This window comes from Balaenoptera physalus (genome assembly GCF_965194825.1).
Source record: "Balaenoptera physalus genome assembly, chromosome: 10".
Lineage (NCBI taxonomy): Eukaryota > Metazoa > Chordata > Mammalia > Artiodactyla > Balaenopteridae > Balaenoptera > Balaenoptera physalus.
This window is the reverse complement of record NC_138889.1, coordinates 44,436,039-44,457,196: the sequence shown is the minus strand read 5'-3', so window position 1 is coordinate 44,457,196 and position 21,158 is coordinate 44,436,039. Positions and strand designations below refer to the sequence as shown.

Here is a 21,158-nt window from a genome sequence, read left to right as displayed (position 1 = left end):
CCCAGGCACATCTGGCCCTTGAGTGACAGGCATTTGCACTGTATCGGCCCCATTAATGCATGGAGGCAACCTTCTACAAATGTTTTCATGATAGAATAGAGGAGGCATGTTGTGGCTTTTATTTATTAAAAAAAATGGTCTTAAGATTTTATCTGTAAGGATTTACCTTTTACAGAAACACTTTAAAATATGGGACAAAATAGTCCCAATATTTTCGTTGTCCCCTACCTGTTTATTTATACAGTGTCATAGATACAGATATAGATTTTATTTCTATTCTTATTATTGTCATTATTTGCCTTTAAATGTGCAGGTGCTTGGGCACCTGCTTGTGTGTGTGTGTGTGTGTGTGTTTGTGTGTGTGTGTGTGTGTGTGTGTTCCTTGATCAACACAGTGCCTTTTTCTAGTCTTCTCTAGATTGTACGCATCTCAAGACAGGGGCTGTGTCTTCTCTGTTCCTGTGTGAATGGTACTATTAGCACTTTACAGTTTGGGGGCACATTTGTATCCAGTAAATCATTTTCTACAACACTCACAGGGTGTTTCGTTCCCAGTAATGATGATGATGATGATGATGATGATGATGATGATGAAGAAAACAGATAGTGGGAAGGTGTCATCATAGGGATACTAGTTGTACATTAATTATACTAGAAAAAGGGTTTGAGAAAGTATTAAATATTGGATAGGAGTTACAAAACTGTGTATACTGTCAAAAATTTAAACTGTAAATTGTAAATTTTTTGTATGAATGGTTTCTCATTTTGGCTAGTGTAAATTGTAAAATTGATCTCCATAGCCATGATGAAGGAAAAGGTAAATGTCAAGAAAATTGGGTTCTGATGTAGCCATATACTCTATCTTATTATATATAACTTGTCATTTGATTAGAATATATTTTTACCTTTGAAATACAAAATGAGAAAGAAAAAGTAGTAACCTTTACTGGGTGTCTATTCTATGCTAATACTTTACTGTTAATAATAAGGACTTCATTGAGTACTTGCAATAGGCAACACACCGTATGAAGGGTTTTATAGTCGGGTCTTATTTAATTCTCCCAACAGCCCCTCCAGAACTAATACTCATCAACTCATGAACTGATGTTAGAGAAGATACATAACTTGGAGCCTGTTTTCAAGTTGAGCTCTGAGTAACTGCAGCATACACTGCTGTCTCCCATCTAAAGACAAGTATGGGCTTCCTTGCATGTTCCTAGAGACACATGAATTTGGTGTTGATATAAAATCTGTAAGGCAATAAAGTGTTAAATGGGTTTCAAAGTCCTTACATTCCTGGGCTCCTTGACTGATGGCACCAGCCATTAATCACCTTCCTTCTTCCTCGCAGTCCCATTGTTTGTGTGGCTCTTCAGTGTGAGAAGCTTACCTTTGGGGCTCAGGTGGATGTAGGTAGGTAGGTCAACAGGAAGGTGTCAGGCTGGATCATTAACAACTGCAAGCTTCATGACTACATCAAGCCACAATGAGTTGTTTTCATTAGTTTCCTCTTGGTGTAGCTTGATGCAATTTGGTGAGAGTGGCCTAGATTTTCCATGTTTGTACCGTGCTGTTTTGTTCTCATCTTGGGTGTTATTTCAGAAAATGTGTGTATAGTCATCTGATGATGTAGCTGCTCTTATAATTCTTTACATAAATAGAAATGATTTTTATTGAAGTATAATTGATTTACCATGTTGTATTAGTTTCAGGTGTACAGCAAAGCAATTCAGTTATATATATGTGTGTGTGTGTGTATGTATATATGTGTGTACATATATACATATTCCTTTTCAGATCCTTTTGCATTATAGGTTATTTGAAGATATTGAGTATAGTTCCCTGTTCTATACAGTAGGTCCTTGTTGTTTATCTACTTTATATATAATAGTGTGTATCTGTTAATTCCAAACTCCTAATTTATCCCTACTCCCTTTCCCCTTTGGTAACCATAAGTTTGTTTCCTATGTCTATGAGTCTGTTTCTGTTTTGCAAATAAGTTGATTTGTGTTTTTCTGTAGATTTCACATATATGTGATATCATATGATATTTGTCTTTGTCTGACTTACTTCACTTAGTATGATAATCTCTAAGTCCATCCATGTTGCTGCAAATGGCATTATTTCATTCTGTTTTACAGCTGAGCAATATTCCATTGTGTGTGTGTGTGTGTGTATGCATACATATATATACACCCCACATCTTCTTTATCCGTTCATCTGTCTATGGACATTTACGTTGCTTCCATGTCTTGGCTATTGTAAATAGTGCTGCTATGAGCATTGGGATGCATGTCTGTTTTCAAATTAGTGTTTTTGACTCCAAGAGTTTGATGTCTTTTGCCTCTGTTGTAAAAACAACTCCCTACTTTGCATTGTTCCCTTATATTCTGGATTGTATAAAATAAATTTTGCCATGAGTGATAAAAATGCCACTTTCATTTTGGCATTGCTTTGTGACTTAAAAATCTCTTTTCTTATGACATCAACTCCCTTGGGGTAACAGATAGCTAAGTGCGTTGTGCAAACCCACATACCCATTAGAGGATTTAGATCTAGAACCAGCTCTCCTCAGTCCTAACTCAGTGCTCTTTTCTTTGCACTCATTACCCATGTTTCTGATTTACTTTCCTAGAGAATTATTCATTTTTAAAACCGTAGTGACTATTTCTTTTCCTCCTTTTTTTTCAAATTTTATTTTATTTTATTTTTTTATACAGCAGGTTCTTATTAGTTATCTGTTTTATACATATTAGTATATAGGTCAATCCCAATCTTTTCCTCCTTTTTATTTCATTTTGTTTCCCTCTTTTAGGAAGTAAAACTATCTTTTTCTCTAGGTTATAGGAAAAAAATTTCAACTTAATGTTGACATTTTTATGAAGATTAGAATTTCCATATGGTAATATTCTTAACCATCTTCCTTCTGTCTCACTTCTTGCAGATTTTAACATCCCAGCCCAAAAAGCTGATGAGGAATGATTGCCTGGACTTGTGCCACGGGGATGCTAGGGGTAGGGGGAAGTTTGGCAAATGTATGTCCAACAAGAGAAGCCATCACCATGGCGCTATTGGGTTTGCGCTACTGTTGAATGATCAATCAGCTCTTTGCCTCCAAGCTCTAAAAATCATGGCTGGAGCTGCTGGTAGAATGAGTGGCTCTTTAGCCCTACAGCTGTTACTGGGTCTTAAGTTCGGACTCTGTTGTTTCATTTGACCCCTTGGGCATAATAAAACGGCCTAAAGTTGTTTGGGTTTTCGTCTTTCAAGAACCTTAAGTCATCCGGCAAAGGTTCTGTCTGTCATGGCTTGCCTTGTTTAATGGGTCTAAACTTATGCATGCACATGAATCAACTGGAGAGTTTGTCAGCAATGCAGGTCCCCAGGCCTGATTCCCAAAGATTCTGATTCAGTTGGTCTGGGGCAGGAGCTGAGGGATCTTCATTCAAGCACTCCAAGCGGTCCTTCTGTGTGTGGTTCAGAAACACTACCCTACATTTACCTGGGCTCCTTAGAGGATGTCTATCAGATTATATCTTTTCTGTAAAATCCTGTTCCTTATTCTTTGGAAAGGCAGGGAATTGAGCTCATATTTTAGATAAATTTCTTTTCTAGTCAAGTTTTCCAATCCAAATAAATTTTCTGTTATTCATTAGTGGTGATAGTTTTCTGAATGCCTTCCCAATGGATCAAAATCTATTTCTGTGCTTCAGTAATTGCAGTGCTCCTGTTTTGTGAGACAGCTTATGCTGGGATTAGTTGATCCATTTAGTAGTTTTATGTTCTTGACCTTTTTGGAGCTCAGTGAACAAAACCATACCTTTGAAATTCTTTACCATGCACGGGCATTTAATAAATGTTTAATAATGTTCACAGTAAATGGATTAACTGAGGGGCCCCAACTACAGTGGATTTGACGACAATTTAAATGACCAGTCTGGAAGATGCAATTTAATCTTTTTTTTCCTTCACAAAGAGCGCATTCTTATTCTTTGACATAATAGGAATGCATATTCTTGACTACTCAGAAGTTTTAGAAGGTTTATACAGAACACACTGTACATTTTAAACAGTGATTTTTCTGTTAGATTCTTTTGTAAACTGCAAACTTGAGCAATCACTTCACTGTTTTATTTACCTGGTGTTAAAGAAGTATTTAATCCAGATAAACAATTTCCAGTTTAGCACATTAATCATGGGTAATTAGGAAGATATTTTACCATCCGTTATTACAAATTATATTATTTCTTCCATTTATCAAGTACCTATTGTGTACTAAGCACTATGCTAGGTGCTTTGTGGGTACTTTCTAGTTGTCACAGTAATCTAGCACGGTGAGGTTCAGTGAGGTTTGCCCAAACAGGGTCAGGCATCTGGAAGTTGTTAGAACTGGAGTTGGTGCTCTAGTGCAATGGACTCCAAATCTCACGTCAGTTCCCCTCTTTTCCACTGCAGTGTGCCATAATAACCTTGCTAAGCATATGTATTAGTCAGATTTTTTCTGTATTATTACTGCATAACAAACAATCACAACATTTCAGTGGCTTATAAAAGCAGACATTTTTTTCTTCTTGCTCTTAAGTCTGGGAAGACAGTTGAAGTTGTTGCAAGCTGTAGATTGAGTTACGATCTGTTCTACATGTCTTTCCTACTTCAGGACCCAGGCTGAAGGGAGTACTCACTGTCTGGGATGTAGTGTTCTCAAAGTCAGATCAGGAGTGCAAGAGGCTGATGGAAGCTTGTGGTGCCTCTTAAAGCCTCTGCTCAAGACTGGCCCACATTCCATTGGCCAAAGAAGGTCTTGGGGCCAAGTTCAATATTGATGTGGGGTAGAGAGTAATACTTCTCTTGCAGAGGGAGGGAGGAAGAAGGATGAATAATTACTGAATAATTAATAATAATAATTACTGAATAATAATACAGCCTAACATAGCATGTGACAGCTCTCACTACTGTCTTCATAACTTAACGTTATTTGGACCCTACCTTTGTGGAAGGCACTGGGCCAGGCAGTGGTGACAGAGAGCTACAGGTATCAGACCTGGGCCTTCTATAGTGGGACCAGGATCTTTCAAGCTCTCCAGTGTTGAGATGCTGTATTTGATCTTCTATAGGGAGAAGGATTCATTTCAACTGGTGGCCAGGGAAAAAATAAATACATAGAGCTTTTATTTATTTAGTTCAACTGAAGAATGTTTACTGGCTGCCAGTGCTGAGTCTAATACTCTTTTATCTGCAGACTAATCATTAGAGAGTTAAGAGTGGGTGAATTAAAATCAAGAACGGGAAAATTTGTATTGTTAGAAATTTGAGAAGCTTTTGTCATTGCAGAAATCAGATGTCCCAACACAGATATTTAAAATGGTGGGTAATATCCAGAGGATCATGTTTCTTGCATAATGTCATAAAATATAAGCTTCCCTTTTCTGATATTCAGAGGCACCAGAAATCATATTTTATCTTACGGTTGGCTGTTAATCTTCCCAGTTTCTTCTCCCCAAACTTGCCTGTTAAATTCCTTTTTGACAATTTGAGGTGTAAGACAGATGCTATTCGGAGGCTTTGGTGCAATTCATGATAATTCCAGACTAAATGGTGTTCCCCATCCTTATTCTTTTTTCAAGATGATATTTTTGTCTCCACCCATCTAGGTCAAAAGAGACTCACTGCATTTTGGCTCAAAATTTGCCCCTGGGACCAGAGCAAGTAAAGGAGAGGAATGAAGTGATGATCAAGTGATAGCAGAAACTTTTCTCGGCTCTGGATTTTTAACCTTAGCTCTAGACTTCTTGATCATAATTATTTGAGAGAAATATAATGTTCCTGGAGGAGCCCTGAACACTCCATAACATTCAGATGAATGTAGTAGTTGTCATGTAAATCAGGCCAGAGAGAAGTTTAGAAGCTTCTGGAAAATAAAGAGCATGTTTTTATTACTCTTTTCAGCACGTGCCTTCTTCTTGACCTTTTTTTCTTAACTGTTGGCTGAAGGCAGTTTAGGTTTTAATAGAAGACTGTTGGTTCGAATCTGTAATTATGCCTGCTTTGTATATCAACTTTGAGCTGCTATTGCCCCTAGGTAACTAGTAAATGATAAAACTAGTGACCAGCATAAAGACGAAATCCAAATAGGGTGGCAAGCCAACAACCTAGAAACTTGTGTGGTCTTTTCTCTGAAATCAGTCTTCGTTTTATATTTTAATAATAGAAGTTTCCCATGGCTTACCTGGCCCTCCATGCCAGGGTCATGATTTCCTCAGTGCCAAGTGATACTGAATTATATTTACTTCTTCAGTTAACAAAGAATGAAATTTCAGAGTCCTAGTAAGCAGAGGTTACAAAAACAATCAAATGCTTTCCTCATGTATTAGTGACTCTCCAGAAGGTAGTGGGATAAATTTATTGCCTTCGGTGACTTCGGATAGCTTGCGTCTCATTTCAGTCTTCTAAAAATGTTTTTTTGGCAGGTGTTTTATATGCATGTTGAAGGATACTTTCATTTATCATTACATTTGGAAGGTTTATAGAGTTTGATAAATATTTATGTGATGCCGCTACATTCACAGTGTTTCACTGAAAAGAAAATGAAATGAAAATGAAAATGGCTGCAGCCTGTAGTTTTAGCTTGCCAGTTTTTATGAACGCATGTCTTATTGAAAAACAGAATCTACAAAGAGTTGTGTGTGGGATTCAGTTCAACTTATATTAAATTCTGGGCACTGGTATACAAATGATGGAATATAATAGGACTCTCCAAATTTTCCCATTGGACATTGGAGGACTTAGTAGCTCCTCTAGGGCCACACTCTTTGTGATTAAATTCACCGATTTTCATTTACATAACATAGTTAGTATTCGAGTTGCTTTTAAAAAGCAGCATACTAGTGAGAATAGTACCAAGTAAAAATAATATATTAAATAGGAAATGTTTTGAGTCAAAAAGTGAATAAATGTTGAAGGAATTAAGATAAGAATTTGAGGTACACACACACCAGCATACACACACACACACAAACACACACACATTATGGTAAAAACATAAGGGCTTTGTTGTTTAGCCCCAAGATCTATAAAATAGAGCTTAAACCATTTTCAGTTTTTCTCCACATTCTTAAAAGTCTGCCTCTTTGCTCTCGCTGCTTCTCTGCTCCCTTTTTTCCTCATCTTCCACCTCTTCCTTCTCTACTTGCCACAGTTATCGTGCACAGATTCCCTGCAGGCACAGTGCTTTGCGCTGAAGAAGATGCGTAGATGATTAAGTCAGGGATGGGTAGTAGAGACAGAAAAGCATGTAATTGCAAACCGTGGGATACATAAGTGACACAACGTTAAGTGAGTGCCTTGTGTTGGCCATTCATCATGTTCGCTGCGGCCTTAGCATCACCCTTTGGCACTGTGGGATGATTTTTACAAATTCCAGTTAGAGACAAGACAGTCTGAGAGATAACCAGGGCATTCAAGTCAGTGGATGATGATATATAAGCAAGGCTTAATTGTCAAGGAATGCATAACCCCAGAACTGGATCGAGGTTTTGTGAGGCTTAAAGCTCATGCAATTTGGTGTGCCTGCTTTGAGAAAAATTATAAAAAGTACGACTACAAAATCTTTGTATTTGTTTAGAATGAGGAAAGAAATCACAGTAACTCATGAGTTTGAAAGCCAACAAACACAAATATCACAAAGCTCAGGAAAAATATAATATTGTGTTGATTGATTGTCTAACACATCTTTCTAATACTTTTTTCCCCTGCATTTTTTGGTTGCCTTTTTTCTTTGATTGCCTCTTATAGGATAATAATCTTGTAATTGTTTCTATAAAAAGTGCAGAAAGATTATTTTTCCTCCAACGTGGTTGATTGAAGTTTGTTTTTTCACTGAGAGTTTAGAAATGTTTCTCTAGAGTCACAGCTTGTTATTGGTAGTGCTATGTGTATTCTCTCCATCGGTGTCAAAGTTGAAAACATCTCTATCAAGTTTATTTCTCATATGAGTTGTTGCAGATCTACTTGCTCTTAATAATAACTGCTACAGGTCTGTGCTCTGTAAACAAAAAACGTCTAGTAATTTCCATGTCTGAGAATCTAATCCACCAAAAGAAAGAACTCATGGTGCACTTATGCTGCATTTCAGTAGAAATCTTTGCTGCAAAACTTTAATTTTGACTCTATAGGCAAGAACCAAATCTTCTAATTACAAGTTTACATGTCTAATGATTGGGGAATTTTCCACAGACTAGCTCCTGGCTCTGTAAATTTTGTACCTAGTTTCTCCTTCCCAATGGCCATAATTCTAGTGCTGGGCATCCCAGGATATGGTCATGTGGTGATACAAGTTCTTTCCCTTCACTTCCATGCTACAATGCTGGGTGTCTCAGTACAATGGGTAGTAGAAGGGTTTTGGGAAGCCATTCCTACACTGGACAGCTAATGACAATTTGCCAATACATGGAATTGATGGTGAACCACATAAATATATGCCACTAAATGCAAACCTAATGTATCTTCAACTCATTCTCCCTTAGATCCCTCAGATGCTTACAACTACTTTATCTGGTGATGCAGAATATAATAGAGGAGAAGTTGAGGGGAAAGAGAAAGAAGTTTTAAATGATTGTGGTTTAGGTATATTAGTTTTGCAAAATTTATAGAAATGTGTAACCCTGTGAACCATTGCTAGGGTCCTCTATGGGGCTTGGAAGCTTTGACTTTGATAGCTTCATATTAAACGTGCATCTGCCTAGGAGTGTTGGTAAATGAACATTTTTCTGAAAGAAGTTAAGTCTTCAAGATCATTGGAGCGAGGGACTGAGCTGGGCCAGGCCACAAAGGCTGGGCCTGATTTGTAGACTGCCGACCCCTAGACCAGGTTTACAGTTTTTGTCACTCTCATGTATTATTGAGCCAACAGACAAAACTGTGCAAAGGACATAAGATCACGGTTGCATGTGAGTGGATCTGGCTCCCTGATATGTCCAAGTATCTCAAGGAGGTGCCCTGGAAGTATGTAGCCAAAAGCAGCACTTGAAGAGTAAGAAGTCTGCAAGTTCAAAAAGTACAGAGGTTTGAGCTCACTGCCTTTTCTGAGTGGTTGGCTGGTGAGAGAAATGCATTGTTCCTTGGGCCCGCTCTCTTTTATAACACCTATTTGGGAATTCACTAGGAAGTATACACTAGGATCTGGAAGCCAAGGAAAAAGGGTCTTTGAGAGCTGTCCTAATGACAGTCACAGAGTTCTTTTGCTTTGACTCATTATCTGTATCCTAAAAGCATGACTTTGAGGTTTCCCCTAAACCATTAGGGGTTTCACTTAATCAGAATTTCAACATTATTATGAAACTGTTTTTTGATAATCTAATTTATTGCTATTATATCGTACATATCAGTAGCACATCTCACAATCGGTAATTTCCATCCCCATGGGCTGCTGGCATTGGTAAGATGTTTCTGGAACCTTGATAAAGCCCTGTTAGTTTTAAAAATAAACATTGACTTGAGGTCAGCTTCAACAGGGAATTCTATTCAATAGATATCACATCATATTGAGCCAGCATGAGGCCCTGAGATCTGGAATGAGGCTGTGGTGATACAAAGCAGGGTTAAGGTTTTCTTCCATGTTTGTCTGTCCCCTGTTCCCATGCATATCAGCATCTTTCCCTGAACCTGGGTAGACTTATACATATCTTTCTCACACCTTGAGTATACTTCTAAAGAAATATTTGCCACATGATTAGACTGAATGAGCCTTGAATTGAAAACACAGTGATTAACTTTTGGATGACAATTTCATAAAACATCGTCCTGATTGCTAAAAGTGCAGGTGTCAGGGTGTCCCTGGTGGCGCCGTGGTTAAGAATCCGCCTGCCAATGCAGGGGACACGGGTTCGAGCCCTGGTCTGGAAAGATCCCACATGCCGTGGAGCAGCTAAGCCTGTGCGCCGCAACTACTAAGCCTGCGCTCTAGAGCCCGCAAGCCACAACTACTGAGCCTGCATGCCACAACTACTGAAGCCTGCACACCTAGAGCCCATGCTCCGCAACAAGAGAAGCCACTGCAACGAGAAGCCCACGCACCACAACGAAGAGGAACCCCCGCTCGTCGCAACTAGAGAAAGCCCACGTGCAGCAATGAAGACCCAAAGCAGCCAAAAATAAATAAATAAAATAAATAAATTTATGAAAATAAATAAATAAAAAAATAAAAGTGCAGGCATCGTCCATCTGTCTGTCAGGTAGTTTTATCCTAGAAGGCAAATAATCAGAATTGGAATGAGTAAGAGTTTCATTTATGGTCACTAAATTCCTATGTTTCACAGCTAGGATAGTGTAGACACCCAGTGGTGTTAATGCTAAGTCAGAATTCTATATTCCACAGTCGTACCACATGACTCAAAAATGTATAATTAGCTAAATTGGAGCTTGATAATTGGTAGAATATGTTCAAGAACCAGAGTGTAAGCAAAAATTGCTATTGGGGGCCTTCTAAATAATCTTTAGAATGAATTTGTTCTGCTATACCTGAACTCTTGGGTTTTTACCTAGACCTTTTTCTTTTCATTAATTAATTTTATTTTATTTATTTCTGGATGCGTTGGGTCTTTGTTGCCGCGTGTGGGCTTTCTCTAGTTGCAGCGAGCGGGGGCTACCCTTCATTGCCGTGCGTGGGCTTCTCATTGCGGTGCGTGGGCTTCTCATTGCGGTGGCTTCTCTTGTTGCGGAGCATGGGCTTTAGGTGCGTGGGTGTCAGTAGTTGTGGCTCGCGGGCTCTAGAGTGCAGGCTCAGTAGTTGTGGCGCACGGGCTTAGTTGCTCTGCGGCATGTGGGATCTTCCCGGACCAGGTCTCGAACCCGTGTCCTCTGCACTGGCAGGCAGATTCTTCTTTCCTGCACTGCGCCACCAGGGAAGCCCTTTACCTAGAGCTTTTTAATTTTACTTTGCACACAGTTCTAGTAAGCTAGACTTCTTGATGTATAATCCTACAGTATTTTAGAAACTGCACAGCAGACAGATTGCTGTAGGTAGGCATACTAACAACAGCTAGGAATAACCCTGTTAATCAGACAGGGAGAGAAATCAGTGGCTAACCCCCATTGCCACTGGTGTTTATTATGTGCCAGGCATTGAAAAGTATTAACTCATTTACTTTTCACAAGGACTCTGTAAGGTAGGTACTCCGATTATCGACATCTTATGGATGAGGAAACAAAAGCTTGATTTTAAATTACTTGTCCAGTGTTTCACAGCTTGTGGTAGAGCAGGGATTTGAATGAGGCAGGCCAGCACCAGTCTGAGCTCTTAATCACTATACCTCAGGCACTTTCTGGATGAACAGCCCTAAGTATCTCCTTAAGGGCTGACCCAAAGGGAGCCCATCACTTCATTACCACACAGTATAAGAGCTGATCATTATAACGAAGAGTCCCAACCATTGTAGAGGCCCAGGTTCCCTAGAAAACAGAGCCCAAGGCAAAAATTACAGTACATGCTAATGTTTTATTAAGGGTGCAATCCCAGGGGAACAAGAGCGAGGGAAAGAAGGAAGCCAGGCCTGAAGGAAGGGAGTCCAAATATAAATTGGTGTGTTATTAAATTAGTCACAGCTTTACAACAAAAACCAGCCTGTTTCTCAGTCACCCTGCCGTCTCCAGGGAGGCCACTTAGAACCTCTGCATCTTGGGCCATTTGGCCTGGAGTTGGAGGGAAGGGCAAGCAACTTTTCTCTTGGCTCTTGCCCATTTTTGACCTCTTATTGGTCAGATCTGCCACCAGGTGGAGGGCATCAACACCCCAACTCTTCTGGGTTGCGTTGGGTATGCTTGGGCCGCTGGTGGGAAAGCCAGTACTTTGTGGGTCCAGCCTGGTCAGCATTCCTGCGTTACTGTGAGGGAGCTCCTTCTCCTGCTGTAGCCCTGGGGGTTCCTCACAGGAAGCTGGTGAACAATTGAGGCTGTGGGAGAGTAGTGGAGCAGACTGAATTGAGTGGATCTTGGTGATGCACAAACAGGGTCTGGGCAGAGAATTACGATGTATTTGGGAAAGAGTTTTCGTCGAAACAAACAAATAAAATCTAAGCAAAACGAAACACAACCCATAAAATTGTGACGCCTACCTGAGCAGATGGTAAGCTACTTAACAAAACTCAGTTACACAAAATGACACATTTCCCCATAGCTCTGATTTGTCAGGGTGTTGTGATTCCTGTTTCTCTGGGCCCTGGACTGCTAAGAACTGCATGGGAAGAAGTGCCAGCACTTCATAGTCTTTGATTGATGTGGGCAAAACCTCTTTTTAACACCTCTCCTTTCTTGACATCTGAGTGCTGGTTTATCAAATGTTTGTGCATGAATTCATGGGCTAGAAATGCAGGGGGAGGTAGAAGAGAGACTAGGAGCTGAGGATGTTGTGAGAATTTTGTCTGCTGGACTTACATTCCCATCTTCATTCCTTGTCACAATACAATCATCTTTGTTCTCCTCCTCGTTGGAATCATCACCACCATCATCTAGCACTTTATTGGAGAGCTTGTTATCTGCTAGATGCTCTGCAGGGTGTTTTATGTACTGGAACTCATGCAGTCCTCACATTAAACTTATGGGCCAAGGGCTCTTATGACCCCAGATTTATGGGAGTGGGAACTGAAGTTTAGAGAGGTTGAATAACTTGCTGAATTTCACAAAGCTAGGAAGTAGCAGAGCCAAGGTTTCAACTCAGATCATCTAATTCCCAGCCCTCCACACTGTTCTTGGAGCCCACATGTTTGGGTCCTCGTAGAAACATGCCTCCCCCCACCCCTGTCGCTGCCCTGTGCATCGATTTTCTTATGTGCCTTTGTTGCTAGGAGCTTAAGGGGAATATCTACAGTATTCAACAATTCATTAAAATAGGCATTGTATATTATGGCATGCAATATATAATATAATGAACATATATAAGTGAAATAGAATATGTACTAAATATAATAATATATAATACCGTATATAATATGAATATAATTATAATATAAAATATATAATATAAAACAACATAATTTATAATATATACGTCATATAGTATTACATGTTATACAAGTTATAATATGTTATGTATTTGGTATTTTCATATATGGTATGTTATTATATATTATATATATTGAGCACCTACTATGTGCCGAGCATTGTTCTAGGCAGCAAGCTAGACCAGCGAATCAAATGGACAGAAATCCTTATCCTTTTAACATTCTAATGGAGAAGGAGATAATAATCAAGATAAGTATAACATGCAATGTGTTAGATGGGTTTAAGTGCTAAGCAGAAAAATCAGGTGGTGGAGTGTTCCAAAGAAGGCCTCACTAAGAAGATGGCCTCTGGATTAAGCCCTGAAGGGATTTTAGGTGTGGAAACTTATTATTTCAACTTGGAGGAAGGCAAGAAAGATGGGGCACAAACTCGGTTGATTGCCACAGACAAACTCTGTAACTACTCTTTGTGATTAACAAAATCACTATGAACTGTAGGAAGAATATAATTTAAAAGACACACTTGTAAATGCAGATTTGTTCAACACAGAAGTATCCTGTTTTAAAGTATTTTCCAGTGACTCAAAAGTCTTGATGTAAATGTATCCCATCTCAAATTTCCTTTAACTCCAACGTGCCTGCGTCATAAGAGGAAAAACTATTTCCCTTGTTAATTATACAACTATTTCCCATCTTCCTTCTAGAGTCTATTTTTCTGATACTGTTTCACAGCAACTGTACTTTCATTTTTATCAAATGTATTGTATTAAAACGTGTCCAACTGAGCACGTTGTAATGTCTTAACTGCCGGGAGTGGATCTTGGTTCCTTGCTTGGAGGACTTGTATTCTAGTTGGGAAGATAAGGCATGCATGCAGGCAAAGTGGAAGTGTTCTGTCCTGTTTAATAAAATAAACATGTACACACCCTGTACCTAAATTACTAATTTTCAAAGAATTGGAGTAATTTAATACACTTTCTGCTAAAATTATAATTGAACTGGATTTTAAAAAACTCTTTGATGATTCTTTGGAGCACATTTCTCCCAGTGCCCTGCTTTGACATTTGAGGAAGATGAGACTTACTGAGATGAAGTGACTTTTCCACAGCCCCAGAGCTGGTCAGTGGTACCACTGAGCCTTGAACTGAGGACTTGTAAGCACATGCACTGTTTTGCTCAGAGCTGTCTCCATGATTCAGAAGATGCTTTTGATGTCTTAGGTTGTCATCGTTAACCTTATTTATTACTGAGGTGGGGAGTTACCGACTTGGCCATAAGCAGACATCACCTTTTACCAGAATGGCTTACGCTGGAGTTGACTGTATGTTCACTTTACACTTGTGAAGATTTTGGGTGACCATCCTCTATGGTATTTTACAACTTATTTTACATTCTGTTGTATACGGCCCTAAAAACATCTTACCTAGAATTTGAAGCAAAGATGAAAGCACACTTTTTTTTTCTTAAATCACACATGCTCAGTTTTTAGTCATGGAACTCTTGAAATGAAATCATTAGCATATGCAAACACTCTTTTTCCCAAAGTGGTTTCCTACTCTGCAATTATTATGTTGTTTGGGGTAAGATAAATAAGCCCAACATGAAAACACTACGCATTAAAATGAGAAACAGCATTGTCGTTATAAAATATTCGGGAGCTATGAAAAACACAAACAAACACAAGGATCCCCCTGTGGCTCCTGGCAGGGTCTGTTAAACACAGTGATGCCCGCCCCCAATCCTGGTCCTCTGGCTTCCCTGGGTGAACGCTGGGCTGTTGAATATTCTCTGCTGGAATTGGCTGGCCAGGCCACTAGTGGGGGTAGGTGGGAGGGAGAGGTTTCTGCCTGCTTTTGTTCTGATCAAACCCAATGCAGTTTCTCCAGCTGTGAGGTCGAATTTCCAGCCCTTAGTAAAATTAAATCATCTGCTTTGTCTAGTACCAGTTCTGATTTCAGGCAGACAGAGCTAGAGTGGGAAAGCAACCGTGTGGATAACACAGAGGTAGTGTTGACTCTGGGACAAATAGTTCATCATTCTGGGGACCTCAGATCCTCAGTTAACATACAGAGCTTGGTACCCAGGTTTGAGTAGATGGCCTTTCACTTTCAAGAAGATTTCTCTCTGTTGCAGGGGAATCTTTCCTAGTTGGCACATGGGATTCTTAATAAAGATGTTGGAAACAGCAGCCTTGCTATGTTTTGGCTTCTCACCAGAAGCCAAATAAAGATCAGAAGTTCTCTGTCCCTCTCAAATGGATCCTAGCATCTCTCACTTCGGAAAATGAGTGTGGTTTTGTTAGCTTGTGTGTTTCTTGTTATTGTTTTCTGTTTTTTAGTGTTTGTGAGTCACTAAGATTTGGCAAACCTTGAATAGACATATGAACCCCAAATAACTGTAGTAAGAAATGCAGAACATACTGAGCGGGAGGTTATTGGATTTCCTTTAGTAAGCAAATATATCCTAAGAGCTCATGGGTGAAAATAGCTTTTTATTTAATGAGTCATTTTTATTGGAAGGTAATGATTATGTGCAGGTCGTAAATACAGTGTAAATTCCCTTCAGTGGTGGACATTAAAAACTTTCAATTGTAAGCAGCTTTAAAGGCTTAAGAATGCTGAGGTACAAATTTTCAAACCTGTGCATTCTGTACACATATGGTTATAAAGAAATGAATGAAACCCAACAAGAGTTCGTGCATAGGAACAAATGTTTCTGACCACCATCTGTAGTTGAATACAGCAACTTGAACGAGAACATATAATGTATAATGATAACGACTTTTAAAGTTATTGTTGCATGTGGCATGTTATTTTATTGTTATAGCATCCTGTGAATTATTATCCTCTCTCCATTTCACAAATGAGAAAAATGAGGCACGAGGAGGTTTGGTGACTAACCCAAATACTTCATATTTCCAATGTATTATATTGACTCTTCTTGTGTCTATGAATATGTAATTTCAGGACTAACAGTTTGAGCAATCTATCTTCAAAGTTTAATTACATTTTTCTTGCAGGAACACTCAACCAGAAATAGGAGTCACTGCTGGTGGATAAACTTAATAGCTTATATATGATAATTTTAAGAAATCCAACTGTGCTCCACATTTACCTAGGAAATAAAAACTGTTGTCTAGTCGTGTAAAATCATATCTAGACTCTGTATCCCGTATTCTGTCTGTATTAAGATTCTGTTCAGCTGCCCAGAGGGCAGCTGACAAAACTTTTTCAGAACTTTTTTATAGTCATACTACCAAGGTATTGAACTGACTGTTTCCAGCTAACTCTCTGGGATCAGCTGGTTTTTTTGGAATAGCCGAGCACGCGCAAGATTTAGGTGTAGAGGCCCAGCTTGAACTACACCCATCATCTTGGTTCAGCATCAGTTGTGCATTTGTCTTATTCTTTCTGCTTGATTGTAAGCTCCTTGGAGGCAGGATTTATTTCTCTTTTTTTCCTTTTTCTAAAAATTGAAGTATAGTTGATTTATAATATTGTGTTAGTTTCAGGTGTACAGTAAAGTGATTCAGTTATATGTGTGTGTATATATATATATATATATATATATATATATAATACATATTTTTTTTCAGATTTCCCATTATAGATTATTATAAGATATTGAATGTAGTTTCCTGTAGTAAACAATAAATCCTTGTTGCTTATCTATTTTTTTGTATATAGTAGTTTGTATCTGTTAATCCCATACTCCTAATTTATCCCTCCTCCCCTCCTTTTCCCTTTGGTAACCATAAGTTTGTTTTCTATGTTTGTGAGTCTGTTTCTGTTTTGTATGTAGATTCATTTGTGCTATTTTTTTAGATCACATATAAGTGATATCATATAATATTTGTCTTTCTCTGCCTGACTTAACTTCACTTAGAATGATATTCTCTAGGTCCACCCATGTTGCTGCAAATGGCAGTATTTCATTCTTTTTTATGGCTGAGTAATATTCCATTGTATATATATACCACATCTTCAGATGGCCAACAGGCACATGAAAAGATTCTCAATGTCACTAATTATTAGAGAAATGCAAATCAGAACCACAATGAGTCACACTTCACACCAGTCAGAATGGCCATCATCAAAAAGTCTACAAATAATAAATGCTGGAGAGGGTGTGGAGCAAAGGGAACCCTCCTACACTGTTGGTGGGAATGTAAATTGGTGCAACCACCATGGAGAACAGTATGGAGGTTCCTCAAAAAACTAAAAATAGAACTACCATAGGACCCAGCAACCCCACTCCTGGGCATATATCCAGAAAAGACAAAAACTCTATTTCAAAAAGACACATGCACCCCAGTGTTCATAACAGCATTATTTACAATAGCCAAGACATGGAAGCAACCTGAATGCCCATCAACAGATGATTGATTTAAGAAGATGTGAGATATATACACTACAAAGGATTTCCAAAGATTTGTTTCTATTTTTTAAACTTTTTATTTGATATTGGAGTATAGTTGATTAACCATGTTGTGACAGTTTTGGGTGTACAGCAAAGTGATTCAGTTATATATATACATGTATCTATTCTTTTTCAAATTCTTCTCCCATTTAGGTTGTTACAGAATATTGAGCAGAGTTCCCTGTGCTCTACAGTAGGTCCTTGTTGGTTAGCCGTTTTAAATATAGAAGCATCTGCATGTCAATCCCAAAATTCCCAAGATTTATTTCTTATGCACAATTGTGTGCTATGTCTTGCCTAGTCAGAGCTTGGCATATAATCAATGCTGAGTAGGAATTTTTGGAAGGAAAGGAAGAGAAGAAGGGGCTGGCTGTGTATATCCAATTGCAGCTCTATGTCTCTGTCTCATTCCTCTCGAGAGGTTGGATTAGATGAAGGAGATGTGTTTTCTGGCCATCAGCTTCACCTGTTGAGTACATGGGGGTTTGTCCCAGTACCTTTTTCTTCTTCTGTGATTCAAAGCTTTGAATAACCAATATGTAGATAAAGAAAATTGAGACGTGGATTATCTACGGAAGAGCTTCCCTGCAAATACTGGCTTATTTTTTCCCAGCCATCGAAGGTAGAGACAAAAATAATGATAAAAGCTTACATTTGAAAATAATTTGACTTTTTAATGATTTTCACTATGTCTCATTGACCACCGTAGGGTTTTTAGCTTCTATTTAAGCTTTCTTTCTCCCTACCTGAACACAACCAACAAAATGTCCACAGAGCTGCCCATCGCTTCCTTATAAATTCCGTCCTTTCAGATTTCCAGTGCTTTCTTGTTACCTGGCTTCTTCTTCTCTTGTAATGTTTTTAATGCTCTTGTGGCCAGTTCTTAGGCTGACTCTTTCTATTTCTGTTATCGGAAGGACTTTATGCTCCACATAATTCTTTTATTCTCTTTCTTCTCTCCCCTCTATTTGTCAATAAGACCCCATAATCCTATTATTGGTCACTTCAGCTCACCAAGCCCCTCTGCATCCTTGTCTCCTTGAGCGGGTGCTACCTCATACCCTGGCTGGAACTTTGGGTTCATTTCAGCCAGCAGTTTTTATATGACTTTCCATACTATTTCCAATGTGCCAAGGGCCTCCAGTTTCACCACTGTCTTAAAGGTTATCTTCATCCTTAATTTCTACTTTATATGCATTGACTTCTTTCGGTATTTCTTTGCAAAAGTACTTTACTGGTTTTCCAAGTTAGATCTTTGGCCTTGTCACCCTGCCTACCGTCCTCCCGTCCATGTGCTTTCTGTCAACAACACTTTTCTGACTTCTTTAAAAGTCTTCTGTCTTCCCCTTCATTCCATCTTCTTCTTAGGTAGGAAATATTCTATTTTTCTTCTTGGGATAGCACAGTTTTAAGCTTGTTCCACAAATGATTTTGTCCTATATACTAAATGAGTTATTTTATATACCAAACGTGGTCAGGATTCCTTGTATATTTATTTTAGCCTTTCTCATTCTGAAAGGAATGTAATGGGCATTACTGGTGCTCAGTAGTACCTGTCTCCATAGACCCAGACAGTCATAATTTTGAAACATAAAAGCATTCAATTATCAAACATTTCTGTATTTACCAAGCCATAGCTTCTTTCTTCTTCTGGCAAGTAGTGTATGCCACTTTTCTTGGGGTTACCCTGTTTCCTGGGGCCAGGAAAATGGTCTCCACGAGCAGGAAATCATCTCTTTTGTACATACCAGGCAGTTCTAACACTATTTGGTGGTAACCCAGACCAAGGCAGATTATTCTGTCTTTGCCTCCACCAAAATCACTTAGCTGGATTATAGATGACAAAACAGCCTGACGATCATGTAATCAGATTCCTGCGTGTGTGTGTGTGTGTGTGTGTGTGTGTGTGTGTCTATTCAAGGAAGCCAGGAACAAAATGGTACGGGTGAGGGTCTGTTCTCAAGATAACTGTTGTTAAATTTTATAACAGGGATTTTATGTGGGGAAGGTACAGTTTGAAAACAAATGTGAGTACGCCTGTCACATAGAGTGTGTCTCTTATGCCTTCAAAATTCCCTTTTGGGGTTGACCTTTGACACTTCCTGTGCCTCTTGCTAATGCCTAGAGTGAACAGTGTGGACCTGGTACATGAACATTCCACTTGCTCTGTGGCCCTCAGCGTTTCGTGGTTCTTAATTGGTTCTGCATGCCCCCGTCATCCTTTTCCAGTCTTGGCCATCTGCTTGATCTGTCAGCTGTGGTTATCCAGCTGTTTCTTTTCTTCTTTTTTGAGCACCCCAAAAGAAACCATGTGCACTATGCTTTGTCATGTGAGGTGGTGCCCGTGTGACCTTCGCAGACACCCTCTGAGGCATGATTATCCAGACTTCAGAGATACACAGCATAGTTTAGCTCTCTTCATAGAGCCAAGGTGAAACCCAGATCCCTTCATCCTTAAGCCAACTCCCTTTTAGTAGATAACCTCCTAGTAACACGTCAGTCTTTTATTTAGCAGCTAGAATTCTTTCATAGGTCGGGAGAGATACGGGGTCACATTTCCATGAATGGGTACCAGAATATAGACTCCCACTCTAGGCCCCATACCTGCAACTGACCTCTCTCTGTCAATGAGCTGCTCATGGGGTGGTGTCCTTAGGGAAACATTGGCATTTTCCTGATTTTGTTTTTGGTTTTTGTTTGATTGAGGTGAAATTCATATAACATGAAATTAACCATATTAAAGTGTTCGGTTCCGTGGCATTGACACTGTGGTACAACCACTACCTCTGTCTAGTTCCAAACTGGGTACCCATTAAGCACCCCTCTCTCCCCTGCACCTGGAGACCACCAGTCTGTTTTCTATCTTCTGTTTTGGTTTTTCATAAGCATAGAGTATAGCCATATGAAAGAATGAGATGCCACGTGATTCAATTACCCCATTGTTAAAAGAGAAAGTGGGATCTTAGGGACTGGGATTTCTTTGAAGTTATCGTAAATCCAGGAGGTGAGTTTCAAGAATAAAACCACATCTTGCTTTATCTTCCCTTTAGTGATAAAAGAAAGATGTTAATTTTCTGAAGCAGCTTTGATCTGACTTTTAAGGAGTAAACCCATATATTTTTGTTCAAGCAGATAGCCAGATAGCTGAAAGATAATTGAACTATTTTTTTTTTTCATTTTAGAATTGTATTTTTTGGCGAATCCTAGTAACATTCTGGAAATGTATGGATTAATTTCCCATTTTAAGTACCCCATTCTGTTTTTTTGTTTTTTTCTTAAAGGAAATATTTTTGAACACCGAATATTCATTATGGGAAGACGAGTGTGCCAGGCTCATCTTAAAAAGAGAATGAAAGAAATATGAGATGCTGTCTTTTTCTCAAACATTGGAGGGTAGTTTGTATACTTTCAGCAGGATTTTTGCTTCAGGAGTTTTTGTTGCTTCTTCATTGCAGTATTAGTTACTTTCAGAGGGCCAGATCTCATAAAATGCCAGAAGATCCAGGAGAAAATTGAACCCTTTGGCTCAGATCAATTACATATTATGTTAGAAGACAGCAGACTTCATGAAAATGCCTCCTGTTAGGGAGTAGGAGCTGAATTTTCCTTTGGTTCCAGATTTTAATATCGACTTCCAGTATGTAATAGTAAAAAGACATGGCTTCACATGTATTTTTAATTTCCTCAAGTTTGAAAGTTGCATGAGTCTTACGCTGACCCTTGGAAGTGGATTTCAGAGTTGCTATT

At 38.9% G+C, this 21,158-nt stretch overlaps 1 protein-coding gene and 1 long non-coding RNA gene across 11 annotated transcripts in view; one reads left to right on the top strand and one right to left on the bottom strand.

The window, feature by feature from the left end:
• Positions 1-21,158, top strand: part of FAT3 (FAT atypical cadherin 3) — a 717,656-nt gene that overhangs the window by 140,469 nt on the left and 556,029 nt on the right. The gene's annotated exons all lie outside the window — the stretch shown is intronic.
• Positions 1-21,158, bottom strand: part of LOC309636711 — a 183,228-nt gene that overhangs the window by 87,789 nt on the left and 74,281 nt on the right. The gene's annotated exons all lie outside the window — the stretch shown is intronic.